The following is a 25300-nucleotide window of genomic DNA, read 5'->3' as shown; positions in this document are numbered from 1 at the left end:
TACTTTCTAATATGCTATAAAACTTATAAAATGCCTACGACACCCGGTATTCCCAGGCGGTCACCCATCCAAGTACTAACCGGGCCCGACGTTGCTTAACTTCCCAGATCGGACGAGATGGGGTGTACTCAACGTGGTATGGTCGTAGGCAATGTGATGTGCCAACACATTTATCATTAAACGTGTATATTTAAAATAAAATAAATGACTTGCGTCGCCTAGCAATTATATCAAATATATTAATTTTCAAAAATTTCTATAAAAATGACTTATACATAAGGTACTTTCTAATATGCTATAAAACTTATAAAATACCTACGACACCCGGTATTCCCAGGCGGTCACCCATCCAAGTACTAACCGGGCCCGACGTTGCTTAACTTCCCAGATCGGACGAGATGGGGTGTACTCAACGTGGTATGGTCGTAGGCAATGTGATGTGGTGAGCCAACACATTTATCATTAACCGTGTATATTTAAAATAAAATAAATGACTTGCGTCCCTTAGAAGTTATATCAAATATATTAATTTTCAAAAATTTTGATAAAAAATGACTTCTACATAAAGTACTTTCTAATATGCTATAAAACTTATAAAATGCCTACGACACCCGGTATTCCCAGGCGGTCACCCATCCAAGTACTAACCGGGCCCGACGTTGCTTAACTTCCCAGATCGGACGAGATGGGGTGTACTCAACGTGGTATGGTCGTAGGCAATGTGATGTGGTGAGCCAACACATTTATCATTAACCGTGTATATTTAAAATAAAATAAATGACTTGCGTCTCTTAGCAGTTATATCAAATATATTAATTTTCAAAAATTTTGATAAAAAATGACTTCTACATAAGGTACTTTCTAATATGCTAAAAAACTTATAAAATGCCTACGACACCCGGTATTCCCAGGCGGTCACCCATCCAAGTACTAACCGGGCCCGACGTTGCTTAACTTCCCAGATCGGACGAGATGGGGTGTACTCAACGTGGTATGGTCGTAGGCAATGTGATGTGGTGAGCCAACACATTTATCATTAACCGTGTATATTTAAAATAAAATAAATGACTTGCGTCCCTTAGAAGTTATATCAAATATATTAATTTTCAAAAATTTTGATAAAAAATGACTTCTACATAAAGTACTTTCTAATATGCTATAAAACTTATAAAATGCCTACGACACCCGGTATTCCCAGGCGGTCACCCATCCAAGTACTAACCGGGCCCGACGTTGCTTAACTTCCCAGATCGGACGAGATGGGGTGTACTCAACGTGGTATGGTCGTAGGCAATGTGATGTGGTGAGCCAACACATTTATCATTAACCGTGTATATTTAAAATAAAATAAATGACTTGCGTCCCTTAGAAGTTATATCAAATATATTAATTTTCAAAAATTTTGATAAAAAATTACTTCTACATAAAGTACTTTCTAATATGCTATAAAACTTATAAAATGCCTACGACACCCGGTATTCCCAGGCGGTCACCCATCCAAGTACTAACCGGGCCCGACGTTGCTTAACTTCCCAGATCGGACGAGATGGGGTGTACTCAACGTGGTATGGTCGTAGGCAATGTGATGTGCCAACACATTTATCATTAAACGTGTATATTTAAAATAAAATAAATGACTTGCGTCGCCTAGCAATTATATCAAATATATTAATTTTCAAAAATTTCTATAAAAATGACTTATACATAAGGTACTTTCTAATATGCTATAAAACTTATAAAATACCTACGACACCCGGTATTCCCAGGCGGTCACCCATCCAAGTACTAACCGGGCCCGACGTTGCTTAACTTCCCAGATCGGACGAGATGGGGTGTACTCAACGTGGTATGGTCGTAGGCAATGTGATGTGGTGAGCCAACACATTTATCATTAACCGTGTATATTTAAAATAAAATAAATGACTTGCGTCCCTTAGAAGTTATATCAAATATATTAATTTTCAAAAATTTTGATAAAAAATGACTTCTACATAAAGTACTTTCTAATATGCTATAAAACTTATAAAATGCCTACGACACCCGGTATTCCCAGGCGGTCACCCATCCAAGTACTAACCGGGCCCGACGTTGCTTAACTTCCCAGATCGGACGAGATGGGGTGTACTCAACGTGGTATGGTCGTAGGCAATGTGATGTGGTGAGCCAACACATTTATCATTAACCGTGTATATTTAAAATAAAATAAATGACTTGCGTCCCTTAGAAGTTATATCAAATATATTAATTTTCAAAAATTTTGATAAAAAATGACTTCTACATAAAGTACTTTCTAATATGCTATAAAACTTATAAAATGCCTACGACACCCGGTATTCCCAGGCGGTCACCCATCCAAGTACTAACCGGGCCCGACGTTGCTTAACTTCCCAGATCGGACGAGATGGGGTGTACTCAACGTGGTATGGTCGTAGGCAATGTGATGTGCCAACACATTTATCATTAAACGTGTATATTTAAAATAAAATAAATGACTTGCGTCGCCTAGCAATTATATCAAATATATTAATTTTCAAAAATTTCTATAAAAATGACTTATACATAAGGTACTTTCTAATATGCTATAAAACTTATAAAATACCTACGACACCCGGTATTCCCAGGCGGTCACCCATCCAAGTACTAACCGGGCCCGACGTTGCTTAACTTCCCAGATCGGACGAGATGGGGTGTACTCAACGTGGTATGGTCGTAGGCAATGTGATGTGGTGAGCCAACACATTTATCATTAACCGTGTATATTTAAAATAAAATAAATGACTTGCGTCCCTTAGAAGTTATATCAAATATATTAATTTTCAAAAATTTTGATAAAAAATGACTTCTACATAAAGTACTTTCTAATATGCTATAAAACTTATAAAATGCCTACGACACCCGGTATTCCCAGGCGGTCACCCATCCAAGTACTAACCGGGCCCGACGTTGCTTAACTTCCCAGATCGGACGAGATGGGGTGTACTCAACGTGGTATGGTCGTAGGCAATGTGATGTGGTGAGCCAACACATTTATCATTAACCGTGTATATTTAAAATAAAATAAATGACTTGCGTCTCTTAGCAGTTATATCAAATATATTAATTTTCAAAAATTTTGATAAAAAATGACTTCTACATAAGGTACTTTCTAATATGCTAAAAAACTTATAAAATGCCTACGACACCCGGTATTCCCAGGCGGTCACCCATCCAAGTACTAACCGGGCCCGACGTTGCTTAACTTCCCAGATCGGACGAGATGGGGTGTACTCAACGTGGTATGGTCGTAGGCAATGTGATGTGGTGAGCCAACACATTTATCATTAACCGTGTATATTTAAAATAAAATAAATGACTTGCGTCCCTTAGAAGTTATATCAAATATATTAATTTTCAAAAATTTTGATAAAAAATGACTTCTACATAAAGTACTTTCTAATATGCTATAAAACTTATAAAATGCCTACGACACCCGGTATTCCCAGGCGGTCACCCATCCAAGTACTAACCGGGCCCGACGTTGCTTAACTTCCCAGATCGGACGAGATGGGGTGTACTCAACGTGGTATGGTCGTAGGCAATGTGATGTGCCAACACATTTATCATTAAACGTGTATATTTAAAATAAAATAAATGACTTGCGTCGCCTAGCAATTATATCAAATATATTAATTTTCAAAAATTTCTATAAAAATGACTTCTACATAAGGTACTTTCTAATATGCTATAAAACTTATAAAATACCTACGACACCCGGTATTCCCAGGCGGTCACCCATCCAAGTACTAACCGGGCCCGACGTTGCTTAACTTCCCAGATCGGACGAGATGGGGTGTACTCAACGTGGTATGGTCGTAGGCAATGTGATGTGGTGAGCCAACACATTTATCATTAACCGTGTATATTTAAAATAAAATAAATGACTTGCGTCCCTTAGAAGTTATATCAAATATATTAATTTTCAAAAATTTTGATAAAAAATGACTTCTACATAAAGTACTTTCTAATATGCTATAAAACTTATAAAATGCCTACGACACCCGGTATTCCCAGGCGGTCACCCATCCAAGTACTAACCGGGCCCGACGTTGCTTAACTTCCCAGATCGGACGAGATGGGGTGTACTCAACGTGGTATGGTCGTAGGCAATGTGATGTGGTGAGCCAACACATTTATCATTAACCGTGTATATTTAAAATAAAATAAATGACTTGCGTCCCTTAGAAGTTATATCAAATATATTAATTTTCAAAAATTTTGATAAAAAATGACTTCTACATAAAGTACTTTCTAATATGCTATAAAACTTATAAAATGCCTACGACACCCGGTATTCCCAGGCGGTCACCCATCCAAGTACTAACCGGGCCCGACGTTGCTTAACTTCCCAGATCGGACGAGATGGGGTGTACTCAACGTGGTATGGTCATAGGCAATGTGATGTGCCAACACATTTATCATTAAACGTGTATATTTAAAATAAAATAAATGACTTGCGTCGCCTAGCAATTATATCAAATATATTAATTTTCAAAAATTTCTATAAAAATGACTTATACATAAGGTACTTTCTAATATGCTATAAAACTTATAAAATACCTACGACACCCGGTATTCCCAGGCGGTCACCCATCCAAGTACTAACCGGGCCCGACGTTGCTTAACTTCCCAGATCGGACGAGATGGGGTGTACTCAACGTGGTATGGTCGTAGGCAATGTGATGTGGTGAGCCAACACATTTATCATTAACCGTGTATATTTAAAATAAAATAAATGACTTGCGTCCCTTAGAAGTTATATCAAATATATTAATTTTCAAAAATTTTGATAAAAAATGACTTCTACATAAAGTACTTTCTAATATGCTATAAAACTTATAAAATGCCTACGACACCCGGTATTCCCAGGCGGTCACCCATCCAAGTACTAACCGGGCCCGACGTTGCTTAACTTCCCAGATCGGACGAGATGGGGTGTACTCAACGTGGTATGGTCGTAGGCAATGTGATGTGCCAACACATTTATCATTAAACGTGTATATTTAAAATAAAATAAATGACTTGCGTCGCCTAGCAATTATATCAAATATATTAATTTTCAAAAATTTCTATAAAAATGACTTATACATAAGGTACTTTCTAATATGCTATAAAACTTATAAAATACCTACGACACCCGGTATTCCCAGGCGGTCACCCATCCAAGTACTAACCGGGCCCGACGTTGCTTAACTTCCCAGATCGGACGAGATGGGGTGTACTCAACGTGGTATGGTCGTAGGCAATGTGATGTGGTGAGCCAACACATTTATCATTAACCGTGTATATTTAAAATAAAATAAATGACTTGCGTCCCTTAGAAGTTATATCAAATATATTAATTTTCAAAAATTTTGATAAAAAATGACTTCTACATAAAGTACTTTCTAATATGCTATAAAACTTATAAAATGCCTACGACACCCGGTATTCCCAGGCGGTCACCCATCCAAGTACTAACCGGGCCCGACGTTGCTTAACTTCCCAGATCGGACGAGATGGGGTGTACTCAACGTGGTATGGTCGTAGGCAATGTGATGTGGTGAGCCAACACATTTATCATTAACCGTGTATATTTAAAATAAAATAAATGACTTGTGTCCCTTAGAAGTTATATCAAATATATTAATTTTCAAAAATTTTGATAAAAAATGACTTCTACATAAAGTACTTTCTAATATGCTATAAAACTTATAAAATGCCTACGACACCCGGTATTCCCAGGCGGTCACCCATCCAAGTACTAACCGGGCCCGACGTTGCTTAACTTCCCAGATCGGACGAGATGGGGTGTACTCAACGTGGTATGGTCGTAGGCAATGTGATGTGCCAACACATTTATCATTAAACGTGTATATTTAAAATAAAATAAATGACTTGCGTCGCCTAGCAATTATATCAAATATATTAATTTTCAAAAATTTCTATAAAAATGACTTATACATAAGGTACTTTCTAATATGCTATAAAACTTATAAAATACCTACGACACCCGGTATTCCCAGGCGGTCACCCATCCAAGTACTAACCGGGCCCGACGTTGCTTAACTTCCCAGATCGGACGAGATGGGGTGTACTCAACGTGGTATGGTCGTAGGCAATGTGATGTGGTGAGCCAACACATTTATCATTAACCGTGTATATTTAAAATAAAATAAATGACTTGCGTCCCTTAGAAGTTATATCAAATATATTAATTTTCAAAAATTTTGATAAAAAATGACTTCTACATAAAGTACTTTCTAATATGCTATAAAACTTATAAAATGCCTACGACACCCGGTATTCCCAGGCGGTCACCCATCCAAGTACTAACCGGGCCCGACGTTGCTTAACTTCCCAGATCGGACGAGATGGGGTGTACTCAACGTGGTATGGTCGTAGGCAATGTGATGTGGTGAGCCAACACATTTATCATTAACCGTGTATATTTAAAATAAAATAAATGACTTGCGTCCCTTAGAAGTTATATCAAATATATTAATTTTCAAAAATTTTGATAAAAAATGACTTCTACATAAAGTACTTTCTAATATGCTATAAAACTTATAAAATGCCTACGACACCCGGTATTCCCAGGCGGTCACCCATCCAAGTACTAACCGGGCCCGACGTTGCTTAACTTCCCAGATCGGACGAGATGGGGTGTACTCAAACGTGGTATGGTCGTAGGCAATGTGATGTGCCAACACATTTATCATTAAACGTGTATATTTAAAATAAAATAAATGACTTGCGTCGCCTAGCAATTATATCAAATATATTAATTTTCAAAAATTTCTATAAAAATGACTTATACATAAGGTACTTTCTAATATGCTATAAAACTTATAAAATGCCTACGACACCCGGTATTCCCAGGCGGTCACCCATCCAAGTACTAACCGGGCCCGACGTTGCTTAACTTCCCAGATCGGACGAGATGGGGTGTACTCAACGTGGTATGGTCGTAGGCAATGTGATGTGGTGAGCCAACACATTTATCATTAACCGTGTATATTTAAAATAAAATAAATGACTTGCGTCCCTTAGAAGTTATATCAAATATATTAATTTTCAAAAATTTTGATAAAAAATGACTTCTACATAAAGTACTTTCTAATATGCTATAAAACTTATAAAATGCCTACGACACCCGGTATTCCCAGGCGGTCACCCATCCAAGTACTAACCGGGCCCGACGTTGCTTAACTTCCCAGATCGGACGAGATGGGGTGTACTCAACGTGGTATGGTCGTAGGCAATGTGATGTGCCAACACATTTATCATTAAACGTGTATATTTAAAATAAAATAAATGACTTGCGTCGCCTAGCAATTATATCAAATATATTAATTTTCAAAAATTTCTATAAAAATGACTTATACATAAGGTACTTTCTAATATGCTATAAAACTTATAAAATACCTACGACACCCGGTATTCCCAGGCGGTCACCCATCCAAGTACTAACCGGGCCCGACGTTGCTTAACTTCCCAGATCGGACGAGATGGGGTGTACTCAACGTGGTATGGTCGTAGGCAATGTGATGTGGTGAGCCAACACATTTATCATTAACCGTGTATATTTAAAATAAAATAAATGACTTGCGTCCCTTAGAAGTTATATCAAATATATTAATTTTCAAAAATTTTGATAAAAAATGACTTCTACATAAAGTACTTTCTAATATGCTATAAAACTTATAAAATGCCTACGACACCCGGTATTCCCAGGCGGTCACCCATCCAAGTACTAACCGGGCCCGACGTTGCTTAACTTCCCAGATCGGACGAGATGGGGTGTACTCAACGTGGTATGGTCGTAGGCAATGTGATGTGGTGAGCCAACACATTTATCATTAACCGTGTATATTTAAAATAAAATAAATGACTTGCGTCCCTTAGAAGTTATATCAAATATATTAATTTTCAAAAATTTTGATAAAAAATGACTTCTACATAAAGTACTTTCTAATATGCTATAAAACTTATAAAATGCCTACGACACCCGGTATTCCCAGGCGGTCACCCATCCAAGTACTAACCGGGCCCGACGTTGCTTAACTTCCCAGATCGGACGAGATGGGGTGTACTCAACGTGGTATGGTCGTAGGCAATGTGATGTGCCAACACATTTATCATTAAACGTGTATATTTAAAATAAAATAAATGACTTGCGTCGCCTAGCAATTATATCAAATATATTAATTTTCAAAAATTTCTATAAAAATGACTTATACATAAGGTACTTTCTAATATGCTATAAAACTTATAAAATACCTACGACACCCGGTATTCCCAGGCGGTCACCCATCCAAGTACTAACCGGGCCCGACGTTGCTTAACTTCCCAGATCGGACGAGATGGGGTGTACTCAACGTGGTATGGTCGTAGGCAATGTGATGTGGTGAGCCAACACATTTATCATTAACCGTGTATATTTAAAATAAAATAAATGACTTGCGTCCCTTAGAAGTTATATCAAATATATTAATTTTCAAAAATTTTGATAAAAAATGACTTCTACATAAAGTACTTTCTAATATGCTATAAAACTTATAAAATGCCTACGACACCCGGTATTCCCAGGCGGTCACCCATCCAAGTACTAACCGGGCCCGACGTTGCTTAACTTCCCAGATCGGACGAGATGGGGTGTACTCAACGTGGTATGGTCGTAGGCAATGTGATGTGCCAACACATTTATCATTAAACGTGTATATTTAAAATAAAATAAATGACTTGCGTCGCCTAGCAATTATATCAAATATATTAATTTTCAAAAATTTCTATAAAAATGACTTATACATAAGGTACTTTCTAATATGCTATAAAACTTATAAAATACCTACGACACCCGGTATTCCCAGGCGGTCACCCATCCAAGTACTAACCGGGCCCGACGTTGCTTAACTTCCCAGATCGGACGAGATGGGGTGTACTCAACGTGGTATGGTCGTAGGCAATGTGATGTGGTGAGCCAACACATTTATCATTAACCGTGTATATTTAAAATAAAATAAATGACTTGCGTCCCTTAGAAGTTATATCAAATATATTAATTTTCAAAAATTTTGATAAAAAATGACTTCTACATAAAGTACTTTCTAATATGCTATAAAACTTATAAAATGCCTACGACACCCGGTATTCCCAGGCGGTCACCCATCCAAGTACTAACCGGGCCCGACGTTGCTTAACTTCCCAGATCGGACGAGATGGGGTGTACTCAACGTGGTATGGTCGTAGGCAATGTGATGTGGTGAGCCAACACATTTATCATTAACCGTGTATATTTAAAATAAAATAAATGACTTGCGTCCCTTAGAAGTTATATCAAATATATTAATTTTCAAAAATTTTGATAAAAAATGACTTCTACATAAAGTACTTTCTAATATGCTATAAAACTTATAAAATGCCTACGACACCCGGTATTCCCAGGCGGTCACCCATCCAAGTACTAACCGGGCCCGACGTTGCTTAACTTCCCAGATCGGACGAGATGGGGTGTACTCAACGTGGTATGGTCGTAGGCAATGTGATGTGCCAACACATTTATCATTAAACGTGTATATTTAAAATAAAATAAATGACTTGCGTCGCCTAGCAATTATATCAAATATATTAATTTTCAAAAATTTCTATAAAAATGACTTATACATAAGGTACTTTCTAATATGCTATAAAACTTATAAAATACCTACGACACCCGGTATTCCCAGGCGGTCACCCATCCAAGTACTAACCGGGCCCGACGTTGCTTAACTTCCCAGATCGGACGAGATGGGGTGTACTCAACGTGGTATGGTCGTAGGCAATGTGATGTGGTGAGCCAACACATTTATCATTAACCGTGTATATTTAAAATAAAATAAATGACTTGCGTCCCTTAGAAGTTATATCAAATATATTAATTTTCAAAAATTTTGATAAAAAATGACTTCTACATAAAGTACTTTCTAATATGCTATAAAACTTATAAAATGCCTACGACACCCGGTATTCCCAGGCGGTCACCCATCCAAGTACTAACCGGGCCCGATGTTGCTTAACTTCCCAGATCGGACGAGATGGGGTGTACTCAACGTGGTATGGTCGTAGGCAATGTGATGTGGTGAGCCAACACATTTATCATTAACCGTGTATATTTAAAATAAAATAAATGACTTGCGTCCCTTAGAAGTTATATCAAATATATTAATTTTCAAAAATTTTGATAAAAAATGACTTCTACATAAAGTACTTTCTAATATGCTATAAAACTTATAAAATGCCTACGACACCCGGTATTCCCAGGCGGTCACCCATCCAAGTACTAACCGGGCCCGACGTTGCTTAACTTCCCAGATCGGACGAGATGGGGTGTACTCAAACGTGGTATGGTCGTAGGCAATGTGATGTGCCAACACATTTATCATTAAACGTGTATATTTAAAATAAAATAAATGACTTGCGTCGCCTAGCAATTATATCAAATATATTAATTTTCAAAAATTTCTATAAAAATGACTTATACATAAGGTACTTTCTAATATGCTATAAAACTTATAAAATGCCTACGACACCCGGTATTCCCAGGCGGTCACCCATCCAAGTACTAACCGGGCCCGACGTTGCTTAACTTCCCAGATCGGACGAGATGGGGTGTACTCAACGTGGTATGGTCGTAGGCAATGTGATGTGGTGAGCCAACACATTTATCATTAACCGTGTATATTTAAAATAAAATAAATGACTTGCGTCCCTTAGCAGTTATATCAAATATATTAATTTTCAAAAATTTGGATAAAAAATGACTTCTACATAAGGTACTTTCTAATATGCTAAAAAACTTATAAAATGCCTTCGACACCCGGTATTCCCAGGCGGTCACCCATCCAAGTACTAACCGGGCCCGACGTTGCTTAACTTCCCAGATCGGACGAGATGGGGTGTACTCAACGTGGTATGGTCGTAGGCAATGTGATGTGCCAACACATTTATCATTAAACGTGTATATTTAAAATAAAATAAATGACTTGCGTCGCCTAGCAATTATATCAAATATATTAATTTTCAAAAATTTCTATAAAAATGACTTATACATAAGGTACTTTCTAATATGCTATAAAACTTATAAAATGCCTACGACACCCGGTATTCCCAGGCGGTCACCCATCCAAGTACTAACCGGGCCCGACGTTGCTTAACTTCCCAGATCGGACGAGATGGGGTGTACTCAACGTGGTATGGTCGTAGGCAATGTGATGTGGTGAGCCAACACATTTATCATTAACCGTGTATATTTAAAATAAAATAAATGACTTGCGTCCCTTAGAAGTTATATCAAATATATTAATTTTCAAAAATTTTGATAAAAAATGACTTCTACATAAAGTACTTTCTAATATGCTATAAAACTTATAAAATGCCTACGACACCCGGTATTCCCAGGCGGTCACCCATCCAAGTACTAACCGGGCCCGACGTTGCTTAACTTCCCAGATCGGACGAGATGGGGTGTACTCAACGTGGTATGGTCGTAGGCAATGTGATGTGGTGAGCCAACACATTTATCATTAACCGTGTATATTTAAAATAAAATAAATGACTTGCGTCCCTTAGAAGTTATATCAAATATATTAATTTTCAAAAATTTTGATAAAAAATGACTTCTACATAAAGTACTTTCTAATATGCTATAAAACTTATAAAATGCCTACGACACCCGGTATTCCCAGGCGGTCACCCATCCAAGTACTAACCGGGCCCGACGTTGCTTAACTTCCCAGATCGGACGAGATGGGGTGTACTCAACGAGGTATGGTCGTAGGCAATGTGATGTGGTGAGCCAACACATTTATCATTAACCGTGTATATTTAAAATAAAATAAATGACTTGCGTCTCTTAGCAGTTATATCAAATATATTAATTTTCAAAAATTTTGATAAAAAATGACTTCTACATAAGGTACTTTCTAATATGCTAAAAAACTTATAAAATGCCTACGACACCCGGTATTCCCAGGCGGTCACCCATCCAAGTACTAACCGGGCCCGACGTTGCTTAACTTCCCAGATCGGACGAGATGGGGTGTACTCAACGTGGTATGGTCGTAGGCAATGTGATGTGGTGAGCCAACACATTTATCATTAACCGTGTATATTTAAAATAAAATAAATGACTTGCGTCCCTTAGAAGTTATATCAAATATATTAATTTTCAAAAATTTTGATAAAAAATGACTTCTACATAAAGTACTTTCTAATATGCTATAAAACTTATAAAATGCCTACGACACCCGGTATTCCCAGGCGGTCACCCATCCAAGTACTAACCGGGCCCGACGTTGCTTAACTTCCCAGATCGGACGAGATGGGGTGTACTCAACGTGGTATGGTCGTAGGCAATGTGATGTGCCAACACATTTATCATTAAACGTGTATATTTAAAATAAAATAAATGACTTGCGTCGCCTAGCAATTATATCAAATATATTAATTTTCAAAAATTTCTATAAAAATGACTTATACATAAGGTACTTTCTAATATGCTATAAAACTTATAAAATACCTACGACACCCGGTATTCCCAGGCGGTCACCCATCCAAGTACTAACCGGGCCCGACGTTGCTTAACTTCCCAGATCGGACGAGATGGGGTGTACTCAACGTGGTATGGTCGTAGGCAATGTGATGTGGTGAGCCAACACATTTATCATTAACCGTGTATATTTAAAATAAAATAAATGACTTGCGTCCCTTAGAAGTTATATCAAATATATTAATTTTCAAAAATTTTGATAAAAAATGACTTCTACATAAAGTACTTTCTAATATGCTATAAAACTTATAAAATGCCTACGACACCCGGTATTCCCAGGCGGTCACCCATCCAAGTACTAACCGGGCCCGACGTTGCTTAACTTCCCAGATCGGACGAGATGGGGTGTACTCAACGTGGTATGGTCGTAGGCAATGTGATGTGGTGAGCCAACACATTTATCATTAACCGTGTATATTTAAAATAAAATAAATGACTTGCGTCCCTTAGAAGTTATATCAAATATATTAATTTTCAAAAATTTTGATAAAAAATGACTTCTACATAAAGTACTTTCTAATATGCTATAAAACTTATAAAATGCCTACGACACCCGGTATTCCCAGGCGGTCACCCATCCAAGTACTAACCGGGCCCGACGTTGCTTAACTTCCCAGATCGGACGAGATGGGGTGTACTCAACGTGGTATGGTCGTAGGCAATGTGATGTGCCAACACATTTATCATTAAACGTGTATATTTAAAATAAAATAAATGACTTGCGTCGCCTAGCAATTATATCAAATATATTAATTTTCAAAAATTTCTATAAAAATGACTTATACATAAGGTACTTTCTAATATGCTATAAAACTTATAAAATACCTACGACACCCGGTATTCCCAGGCGGTCACCCATCCAAGTACTAACCGGGCCCGACGTTGCTTAACTTCCCAGATCGGACGAGATGGGGTGTACTCAACGTGGTATGGTCGTAGGCAATGTGATGTGGTGAGCCAACACATTTATCATTAACCGTGTATATTTAAAATAAAATAAATGACTTGCGTCCCTTAGAAGTTATATCAAATATATTAATTTTCAAAAATTTTGATAAAAAATGACTTCTACATAAAGTACTTTCTAATATGCTATAAAACTTATAAAATGCCTACGACACCCGGTATTCCCAGGCGGTCACCCATCCAAGTACTAACCGGGCCCGACGTTGCTTAACTTCCCAGATCGGACGAGATGGGGTGTACTCAACGTGGTATGGTCGTAGGCAATGTGATGTGGTGAGCCAACACATTTATCATTAACCGTGTATATTTAAAATAAAATAAATGACTTGCGTCCCTTAGAAGTTATATCAAATATATTAATTTTCAAAAATTTTGATAAAAAATGACTTCTACATAAAGTACTTTCTAATATGCTATAAAACTTATAAAATGCCTACGACACCCGGTATTCCCAGGCGGTCACCCATCCAAGTACTAACCGGGCCCGACGTTGCTTAACTTCCCAGATCGGACGAGATGGGGTGTACTCAAACGTGGTATGGTCGTAGGCAATGTGATGTGCCAACACATTTATCATTAAACGTGTATATTTAAAATAAAATAAATGACTTGCGTCGCCTAGCAATTATATCAAATATATTAATTTTCAAAAATTTCTATAAAAATGACTTATACATAAGGTACTTTCTAATATGCTATAAAACTTATAAAATGCCTACGACACCCGGTATTCCCAGGCGGTCACCCATCCAAGTACTAACCGGGCCCGACGTTGCTTAACTTCCCAGATCGGACGAGATGGGGTGTACTCAACGTGGTATGGTCGTAGGCAATGTGATGTGGTGAGCCAACACATTTATCATTAACCGTGTATATTTAAAATAAAATAAATGACTTTTGTCCCTTAGCAGTTATATCAAATATATTAATTTTCAAAAATTTGGATAAAAAATGACTTCTACATAAGGTACTTTCTAATATGCTAAAAAACTTATAAAATGCCTTCGACACCCGGTATTCCCAGGCGGTCACCCATCCAAGTACTAACCGGGCCCGACGTTGCTTAACTTCCCAGATCGGACGAGATGGGGTGTACTCAACGTGGTATGGTCGTAGGCAATGTGATGTGCCAACACATTTATCATTAAACGTGTATATTTAAAATAAAATAAATGACTTGCGTCGCCTAGCAATTATATCAAATATATTAATTTTCAAAAATTTCTATAAAAATGACTTATACATAAGGTACTTTCTAATATGCTATAAAACTTATAAAATGCCTACGACACCCGGTATTCCCAGGCGGTCACCCATCCAAGTACTAACCGGGCCCGACGTTGCTTAACTTCCCAGATCGGACGAGATGGGGTGTACTCAACGTGGTATGGTCGTAGGCAATGTGATGTGGTGAGCCAACACATTTATCATTAACCGTGTATATTTAAAATAAAATAAATGACTTGCGTCCCTTAGAAGTTATATCAAATATATTAATTTTCAAAAATTTTGATAAAAAATGACTTCTACATAAAGTACTTTCTAATATGCTATAAAACTTATAAAATGCCTACGACACCCGGTATTCCCAGGCGGTCACCCATCCAAGTACTAACCGGGCCCGACGTTGCTTAACTTCCCAGATCGGACGAGATGGGGTGTACTCAACGTGGTATGGTCGTAGGCAATGTGATGTGGTGAGCCAACACATTTATCATTAACCGTGTATATTTAAAATAAAATAAATGACTTGCGTCCCTTAGAAGTTATATCAAATATATTAATTTTCAAAAATTTTGATAAAAAATGACTTCTACATAAAGTACTTTCTAATATGCTATAAAACTTATAAAATGCCTACGACACCCGGTATTCCCAGGCGGTCACCCATCCAAGTACTAACCGGGCCCGACGTTGCTTAACTTCCCAGATCGGACGAGATGGGGTGTACTCAACGAGGTATGGTCGTAGGCAATGTGATGTGGTGAGCCAACACATTTATCATTAACCGTGTATATTTAAAATAAAATAAATGACTTGCGTCTCTTAGCAGTTATATCAAATATATTAATTTTCAAAAATTTTGATAAAAAATGACTTCTACATAAGGTACTTTCTAATATGCTAAAAAACTTATAAAATGCCTACGACACCCGGTATTCCCAGGCGGTCACCCATCCAAGTACTAACCGGGCCCGACGTTGCTTAACTTCCCAGATCGGACGAGATGGGGTGTACTCAACGTGGTATGGTCGTAGGCAATGTGATGTGGTGAGCCAACACATTTATCATTAACCGTGTATATTTAAAATAAAATAAATGACTTGCGTCCCTTAGAAGTTATATCAAATATATTAATTTTCAAAAATTTTGATAAAAAATGACTTCTACATAAAGTACTTTCTAATATGCTATAAAACTTATAAAATGCCTACGACACCCGGTATTCCCAGGCGGTCACCCATCCAAGTACTAACCGGGCCCGACGTTGCTTAACTTCCCAGATCGGACGAGATGGGGTGTACTCAAACGTGGTATGGTCGTAGGCAATGTGATGTGCCAACACATTTATCATTAAACGTGTATATTTAAAATAAAATAAATGACTTGCGTCGCCTAGCAATTATATCAAATATATTAATTTTCAAAAATTTCTATAAAAATGACTTATACATAAGGTACTTTCTAATATGCTATAAAACTTATAAAATGCCTACGACACCCGGTATTCCCAGGCGGTCACCCATCCAAGTACTAACCGGGCCCGACGTTGCTTAACTTCCCAGATCGGACGAGATGGGGTGTACTCAACGTGGTATGGTCGTAGGCAATGTGATGTGGTGAGCCAACACATTTATCATTAACCGTGTATATTTAAAATAAAATAAATGACTTGCGTCCCTTAGCAGTTATATCAAATATATTAATTTTCAAAAATTTTGATAAAAAATGACTTCTACATAAGGTACTTTCTAATATGCTAAAAAACTTATAAAATGCCTTCGACACCCGGTATTCCCAGGCGGTCACCCATCCAAGTACTAACCGGGCCCGACGTTGCTTAACTTCCCAGATCGGACGAGATGGGGTGTACTCAACGTGGTATGGTCGTAGGCAATGTGATGTGCCAACACATTTATCATTAAACGTGTATATTTAAAATAAAATAAATGACTTGCGTCGCCTAGCAATTATATCAAATATATTAATTTTCAAAAATTTCTATAAAAATGACTTATACATAAGGTACTTTCTAATATGCTATAAAACTTATAAAATGCCTACGACACCCGGTATTCCCAGGCGGTCACCCATCCAAGTACTAACCGGGCCCGACGTTGCTTAACTTCCCAGATCGGACGAGATGGGGTGTACTCAACGTGGTATGGTCGTAGGCAATGTGATGTGGTGAGCCAACACATTTATCATTAACCGTGTATATTTAAAATAAAATAAATGACTTGCGTCCCTTAGAAGTTATATCAAATATATTAATTTTCAAAAATTTTGATAAAAAATGACTTCTACATAAAGTACTTTCTAATATGCTATAAAACTTATAAAATGCCTACGACACCCGGTATTCCCAGGCGGTCACCCATCCAAGTACTAACCGGGCCCGACGTTGCTTAACTTCCCAGATCGGACGAGATGGGGTGTACTCAACGTGGTATGGTCGTAGGCAATGTGATGTGGTGAGCCAACACATTTATCATTAACCGTGTATATTTAAAATAAAATAAATGACTTGCGTCCCTTAGAAGTTATATCAAATATATTAATTTTCAAAAATTTTGATAAAAAATGACTTCTACATAAAGTACTTTCTAATATGCTATAAAACTTATAAAATGCCTACGACACCCGGTATTCCCAGGCGGTCACCCATCCAAGTACTAACCGGGCCCGACGTTGCTTAACTTCCCAGATCGGACGAGATGGGGTGTACTCAACGAGGTATGGTCGTAGGCAATGTGATGTGGTGAGCCAACACATTTATCATTAACCGTGTATATTTAAAATAAAATAAATGACTTGCGTCTCTTAGCAGTTATATCAAATATATTAATTTTCAAAAATTTTGATAAAAAATGACTTCTACATAAGGTACTTTCTAATATGCTAAAAAACTTATAAAATGCCTACGACACCCGGTATTCCCAGGCGGTCACCCATCCAAGTACTAACCGGGCCCGACGTTGCTTAACTTCCCAGATCGGACGAGATGGGGTGTACTCAACGTGGTATGGTCGTAGGCAATGTGATGTGGTGAGCCAACACATTTATCATTAACCGTGTATATTTAAAATAAAATAAATGACTTGCGTCCCTTAGAAGTTATATCAAATATATTAATTTTCAAAAATTTTGATAAAAAATGACTTCTACATAAAGTACTTTCTAATATGCTATAAAACTTATAAAATGCCTACGACACCCGGTATTCCCAGGCGGTCACCCATCCAAGTACTAACCGGGCCCGACGTTGCTTAACTTCCCAGATCGGACGAGATGGGGTGTACTCAAACGTGGTATGGTCGTAGGCAATGTGATGTGCCAACACATTTATCATTAAACGTGTATATTTAAAATAAAATAAATGACTTGCGTCGCCTAGCAATTATATCAAATATATTAATTTTCAAAAATTTCTATAAAAATGACTTATACATAAGGTACTTTCTAATATGCTATAAAACTTATAAAATGCCTACGACACCCGGTATTCCCAGGCGGTCACCCATCCAAGTACTAACCGGGCCCGACGTTGCTTAACTTCCCAGATCGGACGAGATGGGGTGTACTCAACGTGGTATGGTCGTAGGCAATGTGATGTGGTGAGCCAACACATTTATCATTAACCGTGTATATTTAAAATAAAATAAATGACTTGCGTCCCTTAGCAGTTATATCAAATATATTAATTTTCAAAAATTTTGATAAAAAATGACTTCTACATAAGGTACTTTCTAATATGCTAAAAAACTTATAAAATGCCTTCGACACCCGGTATTCCCAGGCGGTCACCCATCCAAGTACTAACCGGGCCCGACGTTGCTTAACTTCCCAGATCGGACGAGATGGGGTGTACTCAACGTGGTATGGTCGTAGGCAATGTGATGTGCCAACACATTTATCATTAAACGTGTATATTTAAAATAAAATAAATGACTTGCGTCGCCTAGCAATTATATCAAATATATTAATTTTCAAAAATTTCTATAAAAATGACTTATACATAAGGTACTTTCTAATATGCTATAAAACTTATAAAATGCCTACGACACCCGGTATTCCCAGGCGGTCACCCATCCAAGTACTAACCGGGCCCGACGTTGCTTAACTTCCCAGATCGGACGAGATGGGGTGTACTCAACGTGGTATGGTCGTAGGCAATGTGATGTGGTGAGCCAACACATTTATCATTAACCGTGTATATTTAAAATAAAATAAATGACTTGCGTCCCTTAGAAGTTATATCAAATATATTAATTTTCAAAAATTTTGATAAAAAATTACTTCTACATAAAGTACTTTCTAATATGCTATAAAACTTATAAAATGCCTACGACACCCGGTATTCCCAGGCGGTCACCCATCCAAGTACTAACCGGGCCCGACGTTGCTTAACTTCCCAGATCGGACGAGATGGGGTGTACTCAACGTGGTATGGTCGTAGGCAATGTGATGTGGTGAGCCAACACATTTATCATTAACCGTGTATATTTAAAATAAAATAAATGACTTGCGTCTCTTAGCAGTTATATCAAATATATTAATTTTCAAAAATTTTGATAAAAAATGACTTCTACATAAGGTACTTTCTAATATGCTAAAAAACTTATAAAATGCCTACGACACCCGGTATTCCCAGGCGGTCACCCATCCAAGTACTAACCGGGCCCGACGTTGCTTAACTTCCCAGATCGGACGAGATGGGGTGTACTCAACGTGGTATGGTCGTAGGCAATGTGATGTGGTGAGCCAACACATTTATCATTAACCGTGTATATTTAAAATAAAATAAATGACTTGCGTCCCTTAGAAGTTATATCAAATATATTAATTTTCAAAAATTTTGATAAAAAATGACTTCTACATAAAGTACTTTCTAATATGCTATAAAACTTATAAAATGCCTACGACACCCGGTATTCCCAGGCGGTCACCCATCCAAGTACTAACCGGGCCCGACGTTGCTTAACTTCCCAGATCGGACGAGATGGGGTGTACTCAACGTGGTATGGTCGTAGGCAATGTGATGTGGTGAGCCAACACATTTATCATTAACCGTGTATATTTAAAATAAAATAAATGACTTGCGTCCCTTAGAAGTTATATCAAATATATTAATTTTCAAAAATTTTGATAAAAAATGACTTCTACATAAAGTACTTTCTAATATGCTATAAAACTTATAAAATGCCTACGACACCCGGTATTCCCAGGCGGTCACCCATCCAAGTACTAACCGGGCCCGACGTTGCTTAACTTCCCAGATCGGACGAGATGGGGTGTACTCAACGTGGTATGGTCGTAGGCAATGTGATGTGGTGAGCCAACACATTTATCATTAACCGTGTATATTTAAAATAAAATAAATGACTTGCGTCCCTTAGAAGTTATATCAAATATATTAATTTTCAAAAATTTTGATAAAAAATTACTTCTACATAAAGTACTTTCTAATATGCTATAAAACTTATAAAATGCCTACGACACCCGGTATTCCCAGGCGGTCACCCATCCAAGTACTAACCGGGCCCGACGTTGCTTAACTTCCCAGATCGGACGAGATGGGGTGTACTCAACGTGGTATGGTCGTAGGCAATGTGATGTGGTGAGCCAACACATTTATCATTAACCGTGTATATTTAAAATAAAATAAATGACTTGCGTCTCTTAGCAGTTATATCAAATATATTAATTTTCAAAAATTTTGATAAAAAATGACTTCTACATAAGGTACTTTCTAATATGCTAAAAAACTTATAAAATGCCTACGACACCCGGTATTCCCAGGCGGTCACCCATCCAAGTACTAACCGGGCCCGACGTTGCTTAACTTCCCAGATCGGACGAGATGGGGTGTACTCAACGTGGTATGGTCGTAGGCAATGTGATGTGGTGAGCCAACACATTTATCATTAACCGTGTATATTTAAAATAAAATAAATGACTTGCGTCCCTTAGAAGTTATATCAAATATATTAATTTTCAAAAATTTTGATAAAAAATGACTTCTACATAAAGTACTTTCTAATATGCTATAAAACTTATAAAATGCCTACGACACCCGGTATTCCCAGGCGGTCACCCATCCAAGTACTAACCGGGCCCGACGTTGCTTAACTTCCCAGATCGGACGAGATGGGGTGTACTCAACGTGGTATGGTCGTAGGCAATGTGATGTGGTGAGCCAACACATTTATCATTAACCGTGTATATTTAAAATAAAATAAATGACTTGCGTCCCTTAGAAGTTATATCAAATATATTAATTTTCAAAAATTTTGATAAAAAATTACTTCTACATAAAGTACTTTCTAATATGCTATAAAACTTATAAAATGCCTACGACACCCGGTATTCCCAGGCGGTCACCCATCCAAGTACTAACCGGGCCCGACGTTGCTTAACTTCCCAGATCGGACGAGATGGGGTGTACTCAACGTGGTATGGTCGTAGGCAATGTGATGTGCCAACACATTTATCATTAAACGTGTATATTTAAAATAAAATAAATGACTTGCGTCGCCTAGCAATTATATCAAATATATTAATTTTCAAAAATTTCTATAAAAATGACTTATACATAAGGTACTTTCTAATATGCTATAAAACTTATAAAATACCTACGACACCCGGTATTCCCAGGCGGTCACCCATCCAAGTACTAACCGGGCCCGACGTTGCTTAACTTCCCAGATCGGACGAGATGGGGTGTACTCAACGTGGTATGGTCGTAGGCAATGTGATGTGGTGAGCCAACACATTTATCATTAACCGTGTATATTTAAAATAAAATAAATGACTTGCGTCCCTTAGAAGTTATATCAAATATATTAATTTTCAAAAATTTTGATAAAAAATGACTTCTACATAAAGTACTTTCTAATATGCTATAAAACTTATAAAATGCCTACGACACCCGGTATTCCCAGGCGGTCACCCATCCAAGTACTAACCGGGCCCGACGTTGCTTAACTTCCCAGATCGGACGAGATGGGGTGTACTCAACGTGGTATGGTCGTAGGCAATGTGATGTGGTGAGCCAACACATTTATCATTAACCGTGTATATTTAAAATAAAATAAATGACTTGCGTCCCTTAGAAGTTATATCAAATATATTAATTTTCAAAAATTTTGATAAAAAATTACTTCTACATAAAGTACTTTCTAATATGCTATAAAACTTATAAAATGCCTACGACACCCGGTATTCCCAGGCGGTCACCCATCCAAGTACTAACCGGGCCCGACGTTGCTTAACTTCCCAGATCGGACGAGATGGGGTGTACTCAACGTGGTATGGTCGTAGGCAATCTGATGTGCCAACACATTTATCATTAAACGTGTATATTTAAAATAAAATAAATGACTTGCGTCGCCTAGCAATTATATCAAATATATTAATTTTCAAAAATTTCTATAAAAATGACTTATACATAAGGTACTTTCTAATATGCTAAAAAACTTATAAAATGCCTACGACACCCGGTATTCCCAGGCGGTCACCCATCCAAGTACTAACCGGGCCCGACGTTGCTTAACTTCCCAGATCGGACGAGATGGGGTGTACTCAACGTGGTATGGTCGTAGGCAATGTGATGTGGTGAGCCAACACATTTATCATTAACCGTGTATATTTAAAATAAAATAAATGACTTGCGTCCCTTAGAAGTTATATCAAATATATTAATTTTCAAAAATTTTGATAAAAAATGACTTCTACATAAAGTACTTTCTAATATGCTATAAAACTTATAAAATGCCTACGACACCCGGTATTCCCAGGCGGTCACCCATCCAAGTACTAACCGGGCCCGACGTTGCTTAACTTCCCAGATCGGACGAGATGGGGTGTACTCAACGTGGTATGGTCGTAGGCAATGTGATGTGGTGAGCCAACACATTTATCATTAACCGTGTATATTTAAAATAAAATAAATGACTTGCGTCCCTTAGAAGTTATATCAAATATATTAATTTTCAAAAATTTTGATAAAAAATGACTTCTACATAAAGTACTTTCTAATATGCTATAAAACTTATAAAATGCCTACGACACCCGGTATTCCCAGGCGGTCACCCATCCAAGTACTAACCGGGCCCGACGTTGCTTAACTTCCCAGATCGGACGAGATGGGGTGTACTCAACGTGGTATGGTCGTAGGCAATGTGATGTGGTGAGCCAACACATTTATCATTAACCGTGTATATTTAAAATAAAATAAATGACTTGCGTCTCTTAGCAGTTATATCAAATATATTAATTTTCAAAAATTTTGATAAAAAATGACTTCTACATAAGGTACTTTCTAATATGCTAAAAAACTTATAAAATGCCTACGACACCCGGTATTCCCAGGCGGTCACCCATCCAAGTACTAACCGGGCCCGACGTTGCTTAACTTCCCAGATCGGACGAGATGGGGTGTACTCAACGTGGTATGGTCGTAGGCAATGTGATGTGGTGAGCCAACACATTTATCATTAACCGTGTATATTTAAAATAAAATAAATGACTTGCGTCCCTTAGAAGTTATATCAAATATATTAATTTTCAAAAATTTTGATAAAAAATGACTTCTACATAAAGTACTTTCTAATATGCTATAAAACTTATAAAATGCCTACGACACCCGGTATTCCCAGGCGGTCACCCATCCAAGTACTAACCGGGCCCGACGTTGCTTAACTTCCCAGATCGGACGAGATGGGGTGTACTCAAACGTGGTATGGTCGTAGGCAATGTGATGTGCCAACACATTTATCATTAAACGTGTATATTTAAAATAAAATAAATGACTTGCGTCGCCTAGCAATTATATCAAATATATTAATTTTCAAAAATTTCTATAAAAATGACTTATACATAAGGTACTTTCTAATATGCTATAAAACTTATAAAATGCCTACGACACCCGGTATTCCCAGGCGGTCACCCATCCAAGTACTAACCGGGCCCGACGTTGCTTAACTTCCCAGATCGGACGAGATGGGGTGTACTCAACGTGGTATGGTCGTAGGCAATGTGATGTGGTGAGCCAACACATTTATCATTAACCGTGTATATTTAAAATAAAATAAATGACTTGCGTCCCTTAGCAGTTATATCAAATATATTAATTTTCAAAAATTTGGATAAAAAATGACTTCTACATAAGGTACTTTCTAATATGCTAAAAAACTTATAAAATGCCTTCGACACCCGGTATTCCCAGGCGGTCACCCATCCAAGTACTAACCGGGCCCGACGTTGCTTAACTTCCCAGATCGGACGAGATGGGGTGTACTCAACGTGGTATGGTCGTAGGCAATGTGATGTGCCAACACATTTATCATTAAACGTGTATATTTAAAATAAAATAAATGACTTGCGTCGCCTAGCAATTATATCAAATATATTAATTTTCAAAAATTTCTATAAAAATGACTTATACATAAGGTACTTTCTAATATGCTATAAAACTTATAAAATGCCTACGACACCCGGTGTTCCCAGGCGGTCACCCATCCAAGTACTAACCGGGCCCGACGTTGCTTAACTTCCCAGATCGGACGAGATGGGGTGTACTCAACGTGATGTGGTGAGCCAACACATTTATCATTAACCGTGTATATTTAAAATAAAATAAATGACTTGCGTCCCTTAGAAGTTATATCAAATATATTAATTTTCAAAAATTTTGATAAAAAATGACTTCTACATAAAGTACTTTCTAATATGCTATAAAACTTATAAAATGCCTACGACACCCGGTATTCCCAGGCGGTCACCCATCCAAGTACTAACCGGGCCCGACGTTGCTTAACTTCCCAGATCGGACGAGATGGGGTGTACTCAACGTGGTATGGTCGTAGGCAATGTGATGTGGTGAGCCAACACATTTATCATTAACCGTGTATATTTAAAATAAAATAAATGACTTGCGTCCCTTAGAAGTTATATCAAATATATTAATTTTCAAAAATTTTGATAAAAAATGACTTCTACATAAAGTACTTTCTAATATGCTATAAAACTTATAAAATGCCTACGACACCCGGTATTCCCAGGCGGTCACCCATCCAAGTACTAACCGGGCCCGACGTTGCTTAACTTCCCAGATCGGACGAGATGGGGTGTACTCAACGTGGTATGGTCGTAGGCAATCTGATGTGCCAACACATTTATCATTAAACGTGTATATTTAAAATAAAATAAATGACTTGCGTCGCCTAGCAATTATATCAAATATATTAATTTTCAAAAATTTCTATAAAAATGACTTATACATAAGGTACTTTCTAATATGCTAAAAAACTTATAAAATGCCTACGACACCCGGTATTCCCAGGCGGTCACCCATCCAAGTACTAACCGGGCCCGACGTTGCTTAACTTCCCAGATCGGACGAGATGGGGTGTACTCAACGTGGTATGGTCGTAGGCAATGTGATGTGGTGAGCCAACACATTTATCATTAACCGTGTATATTTAAAATAAAATAAATGACTTGCGT

The 25300-nt window shown here is 37.6% G+C and overlaps 88 non-coding genes and 1 pseudogene across 88 annotated transcripts; all 89 read right to left on the bottom strand.

The window, feature by feature from the left end:
* Positions 1–31: 31 nt before the first annotated feature.
* Positions 32–150, bottom strand: LOC145762324 (5S ribosomal RNA). Its single transcript, XR_014287960.1, has one exon. It is a non-coding gene; the product is annotated as a 5S ribosomal RNA (ribosomal RNA).
* A 162-nt stretch (positions 151–312) lies between these two features.
* Positions 313–431, bottom strand: LOC145761134 (5S ribosomal RNA). Its single transcript, XR_014287107.1, has one exon. It is a non-coding gene; the product is annotated as a 5S ribosomal RNA (ribosomal RNA).
* A 168-nt stretch (positions 432–599) lies between these two features.
* LOC145762323 (5S ribosomal RNA) lies at positions 600–718 on the bottom strand. Its single transcript, XR_014287959.1, has one exon. It is a non-coding gene; the product is annotated as a 5S ribosomal RNA (ribosomal RNA).
* A 168-nt stretch (positions 719–886) lies between these two features.
* LOC145762322 (5S ribosomal RNA) lies at positions 887–1005 on the bottom strand. The gene has a single exon (XR_014287958.1). It is a non-coding gene; the product is annotated as a 5S ribosomal RNA (ribosomal RNA).
* A 168-nt stretch (positions 1006–1173) lies between these two features.
* Positions 1174–1292, bottom strand: LOC145762321 (5S ribosomal RNA). The gene has a single exon (XR_014287957.1). It is a non-coding gene; the product is annotated as a 5S ribosomal RNA (ribosomal RNA).
* A 168-nt stretch (positions 1293–1460) lies between these two features.
* LOC145762320 (5S ribosomal RNA) lies at positions 1461–1579 on the bottom strand. Its single transcript, XR_014287956.1, has one exon. It is a non-coding gene; the product is annotated as a 5S ribosomal RNA (ribosomal RNA).
* Positions 1580–1741: 162 nt separating this feature from the next.
* LOC145761133 (5S ribosomal RNA) lies at positions 1742–1860 on the bottom strand. The gene has a single exon (XR_014287106.1). It is a non-coding gene; the product is annotated as a 5S ribosomal RNA (ribosomal RNA).
* A 168-nt stretch (positions 1861–2028) lies between these two features.
* On the bottom strand, positions 2029–2147 carry LOC145762319 (5S ribosomal RNA). The gene has a single exon (XR_014287955.1). It is a non-coding gene; the product is annotated as a 5S ribosomal RNA (ribosomal RNA).
* A 168-nt stretch (positions 2148–2315) lies between these two features.
* LOC145762316 (5S ribosomal RNA) lies at positions 2316–2434 on the bottom strand. The gene has a single exon (XR_014287954.1). It is a non-coding gene; the product is annotated as a 5S ribosomal RNA (ribosomal RNA).
* Positions 2435–2596: 162 nt separating this feature from the next.
* LOC145761131 (5S ribosomal RNA) lies at positions 2597–2715 on the bottom strand. Its single transcript, XR_014287104.1, has one exon. It is a non-coding gene; the product is annotated as a 5S ribosomal RNA (ribosomal RNA).
* Positions 2716–2883: 168 nt separating this feature from the next.
* Positions 2884–3002, bottom strand: LOC145762315 (5S ribosomal RNA). Its single transcript, XR_014287953.1, has one exon. It is a non-coding gene; the product is annotated as a 5S ribosomal RNA (ribosomal RNA).
* A 168-nt stretch (positions 3003–3170) lies between these two features.
* On the bottom strand, positions 3171–3289 carry LOC145762314 (5S ribosomal RNA). The gene has a single exon (XR_014287952.1). It is a non-coding gene; the product is annotated as a 5S ribosomal RNA (ribosomal RNA).
* A 168-nt stretch (positions 3290–3457) lies between these two features.
* Positions 3458–3576, bottom strand: LOC145762313 (5S ribosomal RNA). The gene has a single exon (XR_014287951.1). It is a non-coding gene; the product is annotated as a 5S ribosomal RNA (ribosomal RNA).
* A 162-nt stretch (positions 3577–3738) lies between these two features.
* Positions 3739–3857, bottom strand: LOC145761130 (5S ribosomal RNA). Its single transcript, XR_014287103.1, has one exon. It is a non-coding gene; the product is annotated as a 5S ribosomal RNA (ribosomal RNA).
* Positions 3858–4025: 168 nt separating this feature from the next.
* Positions 4026–4144, bottom strand: LOC145762311 (5S ribosomal RNA). The gene has a single exon (XR_014287949.1). It is a non-coding gene; the product is annotated as a 5S ribosomal RNA (ribosomal RNA).
* Positions 4145–4312: 168 nt separating this feature from the next.
* Positions 4313–4431, bottom strand: LOC145760992 (5S ribosomal RNA). Its single transcript, XR_014286973.1, has one exon. It is a non-coding gene; the product is annotated as a 5S ribosomal RNA (ribosomal RNA).
* Positions 4432–4593: 162 nt separating this feature from the next.
* Positions 4594–4712, bottom strand: LOC145761129 (5S ribosomal RNA). The gene has a single exon (XR_014287102.1). It is a non-coding gene; the product is annotated as a 5S ribosomal RNA (ribosomal RNA).
* Positions 4713–4880: 168 nt separating this feature from the next.
* LOC145762310 (5S ribosomal RNA) lies at positions 4881–4999 on the bottom strand. The gene has a single exon (XR_014287948.1). It is a non-coding gene; the product is annotated as a 5S ribosomal RNA (ribosomal RNA).
* A 162-nt stretch (positions 5000–5161) lies between these two features.
* LOC145761128 (5S ribosomal RNA) lies at positions 5162–5280 on the bottom strand. Its single transcript, XR_014287101.1, has one exon. It is a non-coding gene; the product is annotated as a 5S ribosomal RNA (ribosomal RNA).
* A 168-nt stretch (positions 5281–5448) lies between these two features.
* On the bottom strand, positions 5449–5567 carry LOC145762309 (5S ribosomal RNA). Its single transcript, XR_014287947.1, has one exon. It is a non-coding gene; the product is annotated as a 5S ribosomal RNA (ribosomal RNA).
* Positions 5568–5735: 168 nt separating this feature from the next.
* On the bottom strand, positions 5736–5854 carry LOC145762308 (5S ribosomal RNA). Its single transcript, XR_014287946.1, has one exon. It is a non-coding gene; the product is annotated as a 5S ribosomal RNA (ribosomal RNA).
* Positions 5855–6016: 162 nt separating this feature from the next.
* LOC145761127 (5S ribosomal RNA) lies at positions 6017–6135 on the bottom strand. Its single transcript, XR_014287100.1, has one exon. It is a non-coding gene; the product is annotated as a 5S ribosomal RNA (ribosomal RNA).
* Positions 6136–6303: 168 nt separating this feature from the next.
* Positions 6304–6422, bottom strand: LOC145762307 (5S ribosomal RNA). Its single transcript, XR_014287945.1, has one exon. It is a non-coding gene; the product is annotated as a 5S ribosomal RNA (ribosomal RNA).
* Positions 6423–6590: 168 nt separating this feature from the next.
* On the bottom strand, positions 6591–6710 carry LOC145761255 (5S ribosomal RNA). Its single transcript, XR_014287220.1, has one exon. It is a non-coding gene; the product is annotated as a 5S ribosomal RNA (ribosomal RNA).
* A 162-nt stretch (positions 6711–6872) lies between these two features.
* LOC145762306 (5S ribosomal RNA) lies at positions 6873–6991 on the bottom strand. The gene has a single exon (XR_014287944.1). It is a non-coding gene; the product is annotated as a 5S ribosomal RNA (ribosomal RNA).
* Positions 6992–7159: 168 nt separating this feature from the next.
* On the bottom strand, positions 7160–7278 carry LOC145762305 (5S ribosomal RNA). Its single transcript, XR_014287943.1, has one exon. It is a non-coding gene; the product is annotated as a 5S ribosomal RNA (ribosomal RNA).
* Positions 7279–7440: 162 nt separating this feature from the next.
* LOC145761125 (5S ribosomal RNA) lies at positions 7441–7559 on the bottom strand. The gene has a single exon (XR_014287098.1). It is a non-coding gene; the product is annotated as a 5S ribosomal RNA (ribosomal RNA).
* Positions 7560–7727: 168 nt separating this feature from the next.
* On the bottom strand, positions 7728–7846 carry LOC145762304 (5S ribosomal RNA). The gene has a single exon (XR_014287942.1). It is a non-coding gene; the product is annotated as a 5S ribosomal RNA (ribosomal RNA).
* Positions 7847–8014: 168 nt separating this feature from the next.
* LOC145762303 (5S ribosomal RNA) lies at positions 8015–8133 on the bottom strand. The gene has a single exon (XR_014287941.1). It is a non-coding gene; the product is annotated as a 5S ribosomal RNA (ribosomal RNA).
* A 162-nt stretch (positions 8134–8295) lies between these two features.
* LOC145761124 (5S ribosomal RNA) lies at positions 8296–8414 on the bottom strand. Its single transcript, XR_014287097.1, has one exon. It is a non-coding gene; the product is annotated as a 5S ribosomal RNA (ribosomal RNA).
* Positions 8415–8582: 168 nt separating this feature from the next.
* LOC145762302 (5S ribosomal RNA) lies at positions 8583–8701 on the bottom strand. The gene has a single exon (XR_014287940.1). It is a non-coding gene; the product is annotated as a 5S ribosomal RNA (ribosomal RNA).
* Positions 8702–8863: 162 nt separating this feature from the next.
* LOC145761123 (5S ribosomal RNA) lies at positions 8864–8982 on the bottom strand. The gene has a single exon (XR_014287096.1). It is a non-coding gene; the product is annotated as a 5S ribosomal RNA (ribosomal RNA).
* A 168-nt stretch (positions 8983–9150) lies between these two features.
* LOC145762299 (5S ribosomal RNA) lies at positions 9151–9269 on the bottom strand. Its single transcript, XR_014287938.1, has one exon. It is a non-coding gene; the product is annotated as a 5S ribosomal RNA (ribosomal RNA).
* A 168-nt stretch (positions 9270–9437) lies between these two features.
* Positions 9438–9556, bottom strand: LOC145762298 (5S ribosomal RNA). Its single transcript, XR_014287937.1, has one exon. It is a non-coding gene; the product is annotated as a 5S ribosomal RNA (ribosomal RNA).
* Positions 9557–9718: 162 nt separating this feature from the next.
* On the bottom strand, positions 9719–9837 carry LOC145761121 (5S ribosomal RNA). Its single transcript, XR_014287095.1, has one exon. It is a non-coding gene; the product is annotated as a 5S ribosomal RNA (ribosomal RNA).
* A 168-nt stretch (positions 9838–10005) lies between these two features.
* LOC145761158 (5S ribosomal RNA) lies at positions 10006–10124 on the bottom strand. The gene has a single exon (XR_014287129.1). It is a non-coding gene; the product is annotated as a 5S ribosomal RNA (ribosomal RNA).
* Positions 10125–10292: 168 nt separating this feature from the next.
* LOC145761254 (5S ribosomal RNA) lies at positions 10293–10412 on the bottom strand. Its single transcript, XR_014287219.1, has one exon. It is a non-coding gene; the product is annotated as a 5S ribosomal RNA (ribosomal RNA).
* A 162-nt stretch (positions 10413–10574) lies between these two features.
* On the bottom strand, positions 10575–10693 carry LOC145762297 (5S ribosomal RNA). Its single transcript, XR_014287936.1, has one exon. It is a non-coding gene; the product is annotated as a 5S ribosomal RNA (ribosomal RNA).
* Positions 10694–10861: 168 nt separating this feature from the next.
* Positions 10862–10980, bottom strand: LOC145761233 (5S ribosomal RNA). The gene has a single exon (XR_014287199.1). It is a non-coding gene; the product is annotated as a 5S ribosomal RNA (ribosomal RNA).
* A 162-nt stretch (positions 10981–11142) lies between these two features.
* On the bottom strand, positions 11143–11261 carry LOC145762296 (5S ribosomal RNA). The gene has a single exon (XR_014287935.1). It is a non-coding gene; the product is annotated as a 5S ribosomal RNA (ribosomal RNA).
* Positions 11262–11429: 168 nt separating this feature from the next.
* Positions 11430–11548, bottom strand: LOC145762295 (5S ribosomal RNA). Its single transcript, XR_014287934.1, has one exon. It is a non-coding gene; the product is annotated as a 5S ribosomal RNA (ribosomal RNA).
* Positions 11549–11716: 168 nt separating this feature from the next.
* LOC145760975 (5S ribosomal RNA) lies at positions 11717–11835 on the bottom strand. The gene has a single exon (XR_014286956.1). It is a non-coding gene; the product is annotated as a 5S ribosomal RNA (ribosomal RNA).
* A 168-nt stretch (positions 11836–12003) lies between these two features.
* LOC145762294 (5S ribosomal RNA) lies at positions 12004–12122 on the bottom strand. The gene has a single exon (XR_014287933.1). It is a non-coding gene; the product is annotated as a 5S ribosomal RNA (ribosomal RNA).
* A 168-nt stretch (positions 12123–12290) lies between these two features.
* On the bottom strand, positions 12291–12409 carry LOC145762293 (5S ribosomal RNA). The gene has a single exon (XR_014287932.1). It is a non-coding gene; the product is annotated as a 5S ribosomal RNA (ribosomal RNA).
* Positions 12410–12571: 162 nt separating this feature from the next.
* On the bottom strand, positions 12572–12690 carry LOC145761120 (5S ribosomal RNA). Its single transcript, XR_014287094.1, has one exon. It is a non-coding gene; the product is annotated as a 5S ribosomal RNA (ribosomal RNA).
* A 168-nt stretch (positions 12691–12858) lies between these two features.
* LOC145762292 (5S ribosomal RNA) lies at positions 12859–12977 on the bottom strand. Its single transcript, XR_014287931.1, has one exon. It is a non-coding gene; the product is annotated as a 5S ribosomal RNA (ribosomal RNA).
* Positions 12978–13145: 168 nt separating this feature from the next.
* LOC145762291 (5S ribosomal RNA) lies at positions 13146–13264 on the bottom strand. Its single transcript, XR_014287930.1, has one exon. It is a non-coding gene; the product is annotated as a 5S ribosomal RNA (ribosomal RNA).
* Positions 13265–13426: 162 nt separating this feature from the next.
* LOC145761118 (5S ribosomal RNA) lies at positions 13427–13545 on the bottom strand. Its single transcript, XR_014287092.1, has one exon. It is a non-coding gene; the product is annotated as a 5S ribosomal RNA (ribosomal RNA).
* Positions 13546–13713: 168 nt separating this feature from the next.
* On the bottom strand, positions 13714–13832 carry LOC145762290 (5S ribosomal RNA). Its single transcript, XR_014287929.1, has one exon. It is a non-coding gene; the product is annotated as a 5S ribosomal RNA (ribosomal RNA).
* Positions 13833–14000: 168 nt separating this feature from the next.
* Positions 14001–14120, bottom strand: LOC145761253 (5S ribosomal RNA). The gene has a single exon (XR_014287218.1). It is a non-coding gene; the product is annotated as a 5S ribosomal RNA (ribosomal RNA).
* A 162-nt stretch (positions 14121–14282) lies between these two features.
* On the bottom strand, positions 14283–14401 carry LOC145762288 (5S ribosomal RNA). The gene has a single exon (XR_014287927.1). It is a non-coding gene; the product is annotated as a 5S ribosomal RNA (ribosomal RNA).
* Positions 14402–14569: 168 nt separating this feature from the next.
* Positions 14570–14688, bottom strand: LOC145761232 (5S ribosomal RNA). Its single transcript, XR_014287198.1, has one exon. It is a non-coding gene; the product is annotated as a 5S ribosomal RNA (ribosomal RNA).
* A 162-nt stretch (positions 14689–14850) lies between these two features.
* On the bottom strand, positions 14851–14969 carry LOC145762287 (5S ribosomal RNA). The gene has a single exon (XR_014287926.1). It is a non-coding gene; the product is annotated as a 5S ribosomal RNA (ribosomal RNA).
* Positions 14970–15137: 168 nt separating this feature from the next.
* Positions 15138–15256, bottom strand: LOC145762286 (5S ribosomal RNA). Its single transcript, XR_014287925.1, has one exon. It is a non-coding gene; the product is annotated as a 5S ribosomal RNA (ribosomal RNA).
* Positions 15257–15424: 168 nt separating this feature from the next.
* On the bottom strand, positions 15425–15543 carry LOC145760974 (5S ribosomal RNA). The gene has a single exon (XR_014286955.1). It is a non-coding gene; the product is annotated as a 5S ribosomal RNA (ribosomal RNA).
* Positions 15544–15711: 168 nt separating this feature from the next.
* On the bottom strand, positions 15712–15830 carry LOC145762285 (5S ribosomal RNA). Its single transcript, XR_014287924.1, has one exon. It is a non-coding gene; the product is annotated as a 5S ribosomal RNA (ribosomal RNA).
* Positions 15831–15998: 168 nt separating this feature from the next.
* On the bottom strand, positions 15999–16118 carry LOC145761252 (5S ribosomal RNA). The gene has a single exon (XR_014287217.1). It is a non-coding gene; the product is annotated as a 5S ribosomal RNA (ribosomal RNA).
* Positions 16119–16280: 162 nt separating this feature from the next.
* Positions 16281–16399, bottom strand: LOC145762284 (5S ribosomal RNA). The gene has a single exon (XR_014287923.1). It is a non-coding gene; the product is annotated as a 5S ribosomal RNA (ribosomal RNA).
* A 168-nt stretch (positions 16400–16567) lies between these two features.
* Positions 16568–16686, bottom strand: LOC145761231 (5S ribosomal RNA). The gene has a single exon (XR_014287197.1). It is a non-coding gene; the product is annotated as a 5S ribosomal RNA (ribosomal RNA).
* Positions 16687–16848: 162 nt separating this feature from the next.
* Positions 16849–16967, bottom strand: LOC145762282 (5S ribosomal RNA). Its single transcript, XR_014287921.1, has one exon. It is a non-coding gene; the product is annotated as a 5S ribosomal RNA (ribosomal RNA).
* Positions 16968–17135: 168 nt separating this feature from the next.
* On the bottom strand, positions 17136–17254 carry LOC145762281 (5S ribosomal RNA). The gene has a single exon (XR_014287920.1). It is a non-coding gene; the product is annotated as a 5S ribosomal RNA (ribosomal RNA).
* Positions 17255–17422: 168 nt separating this feature from the next.
* LOC145760973 (5S ribosomal RNA) lies at positions 17423–17541 on the bottom strand. The gene has a single exon (XR_014286954.1). It is a non-coding gene; the product is annotated as a 5S ribosomal RNA (ribosomal RNA).
* Positions 17542–17709: 168 nt separating this feature from the next.
* LOC145762280 (5S ribosomal RNA) lies at positions 17710–17828 on the bottom strand. The gene has a single exon (XR_014287919.1). It is a non-coding gene; the product is annotated as a 5S ribosomal RNA (ribosomal RNA).
* Positions 17829–17996: 168 nt separating this feature from the next.
* LOC145761250 (5S ribosomal RNA) lies at positions 17997–18116 on the bottom strand. Its single transcript, XR_014287215.1, has one exon. It is a non-coding gene; the product is annotated as a 5S ribosomal RNA (ribosomal RNA).
* A 162-nt stretch (positions 18117–18278) lies between these two features.
* Positions 18279–18397, bottom strand: LOC145762279 (5S ribosomal RNA). The gene has a single exon (XR_014287918.1). It is a non-coding gene; the product is annotated as a 5S ribosomal RNA (ribosomal RNA).
* Positions 18398–18565: 168 nt separating this feature from the next.
* LOC145761230 (5S ribosomal RNA) lies at positions 18566–18684 on the bottom strand. Its single transcript, XR_014287196.1, has one exon. It is a non-coding gene; the product is annotated as a 5S ribosomal RNA (ribosomal RNA).
* Positions 18685–18846: 162 nt separating this feature from the next.
* Positions 18847–18965, bottom strand: LOC145762278 (5S ribosomal RNA). Its single transcript, XR_014287917.1, has one exon. It is a non-coding gene; the product is annotated as a 5S ribosomal RNA (ribosomal RNA).
* Positions 18966–19133: 168 nt separating this feature from the next.
* On the bottom strand, positions 19134–19252 carry LOC145762276 (5S ribosomal RNA). Its single transcript, XR_014287915.1, has one exon. It is a non-coding gene; the product is annotated as a 5S ribosomal RNA (ribosomal RNA).
* A 168-nt stretch (positions 19253–19420) lies between these two features.
* LOC145762274 (5S ribosomal RNA) lies at positions 19421–19539 on the bottom strand. The gene has a single exon (XR_014287914.1). It is a non-coding gene; the product is annotated as a 5S ribosomal RNA (ribosomal RNA).
* A 168-nt stretch (positions 19540–19707) lies between these two features.
* Positions 19708–19826, bottom strand: LOC145762273 (5S ribosomal RNA). Its single transcript, XR_014287913.1, has one exon. It is a non-coding gene; the product is annotated as a 5S ribosomal RNA (ribosomal RNA).
* Positions 19827–19994: 168 nt separating this feature from the next.
* Positions 19995–20113, bottom strand: LOC145762272 (5S ribosomal RNA). The gene has a single exon (XR_014287912.1). It is a non-coding gene; the product is annotated as a 5S ribosomal RNA (ribosomal RNA).
* Positions 20114–20281: 168 nt separating this feature from the next.
* On the bottom strand, positions 20282–20400 carry LOC145762271 (5S ribosomal RNA). The gene has a single exon (XR_014287911.1). It is a non-coding gene; the product is annotated as a 5S ribosomal RNA (ribosomal RNA).
* A 168-nt stretch (positions 20401–20568) lies between these two features.
* On the bottom strand, positions 20569–20687 carry LOC145762270 (5S ribosomal RNA). The gene has a single exon (XR_014287910.1). It is a non-coding gene; the product is annotated as a 5S ribosomal RNA (ribosomal RNA).
* Positions 20688–20855: 168 nt separating this feature from the next.
* LOC145762269 (5S ribosomal RNA) lies at positions 20856–20974 on the bottom strand. Its single transcript, XR_014287909.1, has one exon. It is a non-coding gene; the product is annotated as a 5S ribosomal RNA (ribosomal RNA).
* Positions 20975–21142: 168 nt separating this feature from the next.
* Positions 21143–21261, bottom strand: LOC145762268 (5S ribosomal RNA). Its single transcript, XR_014287908.1, has one exon. It is a non-coding gene; the product is annotated as a 5S ribosomal RNA (ribosomal RNA).
* A 162-nt stretch (positions 21262–21423) lies between these two features.
* Positions 21424–21542, bottom strand: LOC145761117 (5S ribosomal RNA). Its single transcript, XR_014287091.1, has one exon. It is a non-coding gene; the product is annotated as a 5S ribosomal RNA (ribosomal RNA).
* Positions 21543–21710: 168 nt separating this feature from the next.
* On the bottom strand, positions 21711–21829 carry LOC145762267 (5S ribosomal RNA). The gene has a single exon (XR_014287907.1). It is a non-coding gene; the product is annotated as a 5S ribosomal RNA (ribosomal RNA).
* Positions 21830–21997: 168 nt separating this feature from the next.
* On the bottom strand, positions 21998–22116 carry LOC145762266 (5S ribosomal RNA). The gene has a single exon (XR_014287906.1). It is a non-coding gene; the product is annotated as a 5S ribosomal RNA (ribosomal RNA).
* Positions 22117–22278: 162 nt separating this feature from the next.
* LOC145762264 (5S ribosomal RNA) lies at positions 22279–22397 on the bottom strand. The gene has a single exon (XR_014287904.1). It is a non-coding gene; the product is annotated as a 5S ribosomal RNA (ribosomal RNA).
* Positions 22398–22565: 168 nt separating this feature from the next.
* LOC145762263 (5S ribosomal RNA) lies at positions 22566–22684 on the bottom strand. The gene has a single exon (XR_014287903.1). It is a non-coding gene; the product is annotated as a 5S ribosomal RNA (ribosomal RNA).
* Positions 22685–22852: 168 nt separating this feature from the next.
* LOC145762262 (5S ribosomal RNA) lies at positions 22853–22971 on the bottom strand. The gene has a single exon (XR_014287902.1). It is a non-coding gene; the product is annotated as a 5S ribosomal RNA (ribosomal RNA).
* A 168-nt stretch (positions 22972–23139) lies between these two features.
* LOC145762261 (5S ribosomal RNA) lies at positions 23140–23258 on the bottom strand. Its single transcript, XR_014287901.1, has one exon. It is a non-coding gene; the product is annotated as a 5S ribosomal RNA (ribosomal RNA).
* A 168-nt stretch (positions 23259–23426) lies between these two features.
* On the bottom strand, positions 23427–23546 carry LOC145761249 (5S ribosomal RNA). The gene has a single exon (XR_014287214.1). It is a non-coding gene; the product is annotated as a 5S ribosomal RNA (ribosomal RNA).
* A 162-nt stretch (positions 23547–23708) lies between these two features.
* Positions 23709–23827, bottom strand: LOC145762260 (5S ribosomal RNA). Its single transcript, XR_014287900.1, has one exon. It is a non-coding gene; the product is annotated as a 5S ribosomal RNA (ribosomal RNA).
* Positions 23828–23995: 168 nt separating this feature from the next.
* LOC145761228 (5S ribosomal RNA) lies at positions 23996–24114 on the bottom strand. Its single transcript, XR_014287195.1, has one exon. It is a non-coding gene; the product is annotated as a 5S ribosomal RNA (ribosomal RNA).
* Positions 24115–24276: 162 nt separating this feature from the next.
* On the bottom strand, positions 24277–24396 carry LOC145761574 (5S ribosomal RNA; annotated as a pseudogene).
* A 147-nt stretch (positions 24397–24543) lies between these two features.
* LOC145762258 (5S ribosomal RNA) lies at positions 24544–24662 on the bottom strand. The gene has a single exon (XR_014287899.1). It is a non-coding gene; the product is annotated as a 5S ribosomal RNA (ribosomal RNA).
* A 168-nt stretch (positions 24663–24830) lies between these two features.
* Positions 24831–24949, bottom strand: LOC145762257 (5S ribosomal RNA). The gene has a single exon (XR_014287898.1). It is a non-coding gene; the product is annotated as a 5S ribosomal RNA (ribosomal RNA).
* Positions 24950–25111: 162 nt separating this feature from the next.
* On the bottom strand, positions 25112–25230 carry LOC145762256 (5S ribosomal RNA). Its single transcript, XR_014287897.1, has one exon. It is a non-coding gene; the product is annotated as a 5S ribosomal RNA (ribosomal RNA).
* Between the last annotated feature and the right edge of the window lie 70 nt (positions 25231–25300).

The sequence above is a fragment of the Corella eumyota genome, chromosome 7 (genome assembly GCF_963082875.1).
Source record: "Corella eumyota chromosome 7, kaCorEumy4.1, whole genome shotgun sequence".
Classification (NCBI taxonomy): Eukaryota; Metazoa; Chordata; class Ascidiacea; order Phlebobranchia; family Corellidae; genus Corella; species Corella eumyota.
This window is presented reverse-complemented; position numbering and strand designations above follow the sequence as displayed.